Source organism: Bubalus bubalis, chromosome 12 (assembly GCF_019923935.1).
Source record: "Bubalus bubalis isolate 160015118507 breed Murrah chromosome 12, NDDB_SH_1, whole genome shotgun sequence".
Classification (NCBI taxonomy): domain Eukaryota; kingdom Metazoa; phylum Chordata; class Mammalia; order Artiodactyla; family Bovidae; genus Bubalus; species Bubalus bubalis.
This window is the reverse complement of record NC_059168.1, coordinates 89,936,750-89,940,541: the sequence shown is the minus strand read 5'-3', so window position 1 is coordinate 89,940,541 and position 3,792 is coordinate 89,936,750. Positions and strand designations below refer to the sequence as shown.

General features: G+C 35.3%; 1 pseudogene; it reads right to left on the bottom strand.

Moving 5' to 3' along the window:
* Positions 1-3,147: 3,147 nt before the first annotated feature.
* On the bottom strand, positions 3,148-3,467 carry LOC102403606 (annotated as a pseudogene).
* Positions 3,468-3,792: the final 325 nt, after the last annotated feature.

Genomic DNA, 3,792 nt, shown 5'->3' with positions numbered 1-3,792 from the left:
ATTAACCCTTGGTATACTATCTAAGTCCATGAGACCCAATTTTAGACTTGAGACTCTTTTATTAATATCTCTTTTTTCCAGAATAGACATGTCATAACTTTTAGTTTCTTTCCTTAGAAATCTCCAAAAATATGAATTCAATTATTCTCTGAGTCCATTTGTTTTCTTTATAAATGTAGAATAAATTGTGAAATTTTAGTGTTTTTATTTTTTCCAATACCTTAAATATTTTTCTATTTTACCTTCCTGGGAATTATGTCATTATTACTCATAATTATTCTCAACGATGCTGAAAAGACAAAATAATTATGTCAGGGAAGAATAATGAACTCATCCAGAAGGACAATGCAGAGCTGAAATGAAACACCACTCTTGCATTGTCTTGTAGTTTTCTTGTTTTGCTGTCCAAAATATTGCATCATCTTTCAAGAAGGTATAAAAGATGTCTAGAGACACCATCATTAAAATTTTTTTGTAGTGAACCCTGAATGTAGTCGTGAATTTAGAATTTTTCACTCTGTCCATAAAAGCAAAAAGAAGAACATTTAAAAAGGAAGACATGTCACCACTATTCAAAATGAATACAAAAAGGTATCAGTGACACTTATGACATTAATGATAATCATAAAGTGGGTCACACACTCAAAAGCTCAGAAAAAAAGATTAGATGCATTTGCTCAACTCAACAATCAGTAAGTGAATAATGCATATCTAAAAACAAAAGGGAAATACTGTGTTCCTACCCAGTTTATCATCCAATACAAAGAATTTTAGCACAAAATAATTGTTTCAGCCACCTGGAACAGCTCATTTTGCAAAAAGGATATGTGGTATAATTGCCACATCTTTTATAATGTCTGTGCACAAAAATTTACTTGATATGTTAGGTCCCTGAGTTGACAAAAGCTGAAGCCAGATGATCAGAGGAAATATAATGGGAAAATATTGGATCAATCATTCAAATTGATATTTACAAATCTAAAATTGAATATATTTTTTGCAGTTTTGGAGGAAATGACTGCAGCTTTCTCTTCATCTTCTCACTTCATCTAAATTATTAGCTGTCAAAAAATTTAATACTGTATTTTAACAAAGTATGTGCAAGAATAAGAAGCATTAACAATGCATTGAAATCTTGATTTATTTATTTACAAGACAGATATGTTATTTATTTGTGCCTGTTGACAAGAGGTCAATTTGATTCAAAGACCTTTACTCCTGTAAAATACATACGTATATATGTATGTGTGTGTGTGTGTGTGTGTGTGTGTATTCAAAACCATATAAAAGTAAAATAAAAATCTGTGTTTTCTATACTCAACTTCTTAAAGTTTCTAATAAGGTTAATTTTCACTATCCCTTTATTGGACGAGAGGATTCTTCTTCCTAGTATTTTGAGTGATAGTACCTATTTGGTTGAAGGCATAAGATACAATAACTAAGATGCAATTTTTGTTTATCAGAAATCACAGAGCAGCAACGCAACTAGGATTGACAGTGAAGGGGCCCTATCCAATTAGTGTATGTGAAACACTTGGTGCACAAATTTGAAAAAGAGTCCACCTATCCCCACACTAGGAACTGGTCATTTTGTTTTGATCTCTGTTATTAATTTGCTTGTTGAGAAGGAAGTCACTTGATGTCTCCAGTTTCCCCACTTTTTTCACCTATAAAATGAGGATTTATATTAGAATCTGTGACTTCCAACTGGAAGGCTGAATTTTTTTTTTAAGCGAAAGTGTTTTATTTGGTCAACAAATGCATAAAATGAGGGGAAAAAACCCTTTCTTTTTACCACCATCCTCTATTATGTACATCTGATAAACTTTATTTATTTGTATTATTTACATGGTCTCTTAAGGCATTTCAATTTTATTTTTTTCAGTCTCTTCTATTTCAAATATTTTATACCTCGGTGTATAATTTCTCTCCTGCCTTTAAAGAGTTTATAACGTGAATTGAACCATAACTCATTGGCTACTGAAAAGAAATAATTAAAAGTACAGGTAAATAATTGGAAGAAATAAATGATTATTAGAAACATAGAGGAACAGAACTATTAATAATTCTCTCATTAGCATAATTCTAGTCAAATCAATTAAAAAAATGTATAGTATCAATTCTCAAGGCCTCACCCAGGAAGAAAAACATAAATAAACTTTTTTTTTAAGTTTAACTATGGAACAAATGAAATTTTACATGAGGAAAACACATGAAGCTCATATCTCTTAACATGGTAAAATAACTATATACTGAAAATATAGGACAAACTTGCTGGAGATGTAAGATGTTAAATGATGCAAAATAAATAAAAAGAAAACTAATCTCCAGTGAGTTGCATGACTTTCATAAGGAAGCTCAGATAAATTATCTTACTGATGGACACCTCTCATTCCACAAATTAGAAATATTCCTGAAAGGTTGAATATCAATTGGCTATAGTTTGGGCTTCCCTGATAGCTCAGTTAGTAAAGAATCCACCTGCAATGCAGGAGACCCCCTGCTTGATTCCTGAGTCGGAAAGATCTGCTGGAGAAGGGATAGGCTACCCACTCCAGTATTCTTGGACTTCCCTTGTGGCTCAGTAAAGAATCCGCCTGCAATGCAGGAGACCTGGGTTTGATCCCTGGTTGGGAAGATCCCCTGGAGAAGGGAAAGTCTACCCACTCCAGTATTCTGGCCTAGAGAATTCCATGGACTGTATAGTCCATGGGGTCGCAAAGAGTCAGACACAACTGAGTGACTTTCACTTTCACTCTCTTATAATTTGTACTTTCTTCTATCTTAGGTTATAGAACAGATCATGGGTTCCCACTATGGCACTGAACATTAATATAGAAGCATGACACTAGCCCTGTTCTTAGCCTCCGTAAGTCTAGACCCACATGGATGAGTGTGGGGAATACAAAGAATGTTCTAACATCCCCCCATGTGCACCATGTTGGTCTGGGTCTAGTTTGCCAACTCTAACAAAGGCCAACTGGAGTAAAGAAAGGCCAGGGCATGAGAAACGCCATTCAAAAGTCGAAAGGGATCATGGGAGGGCAGAGTAAGAGAAGTGAGAAACTCTGTAAATACCAAAGTGGTGTTAAAAAAAAAAAGCAAACAAGCTCTGGCCAGCTTTACTAAAGAAAAATTGTGCATGATTTACCTTTCACCTGTCTGTCCTCACATGCTTCTGATGATATTATATTAGAATGCCCTGGATCAATGACAGCCAATGTACATACTGTATAATATTTTGCACATGCTGTGCCCAGTTCAATATCACCATAACCATTGTAATGATGACCAACATGGCATAATACTCTACTTCAGCTTCCTCAAGGCTGGGCAGTCCATGAGGATGACCAGTTTCGCTTTGCTTTGTCTGATCCTTTTCAGAGCCTGCTTGTACCCCAGTATATACTTTCCACTTTTCATGATGAGCTGGAGCTTAGGTTGATTGGCTCCAGTAACTTTTTCATCTTCACTGTGGCCGTCAGCTTCCTGCTTTAGTGTGGGATGCCCTCAATCTAGAACACAGAGGACAAGACAGGAAGTTTAGGACCAAAGTTCCAAAATAAAAAATTGTGAAATTGTGTAGAAGGAAAACATGACCTATTCATTAATACCCCCAAAATAGACCCCTCAAATTTCTTTGATTTGTAAAAGCCAAAGGAAAGCCCTTGATTCTTAACTCCGTCCCCACAAACCTCTGCAGTCTTTCTAAAGTCAGCCTTGCTGTCGTCACCCATCTGACCACTTCCACAGAGGTTTGTCATTTACCCTTCTTGCCCATGACTTATCGCA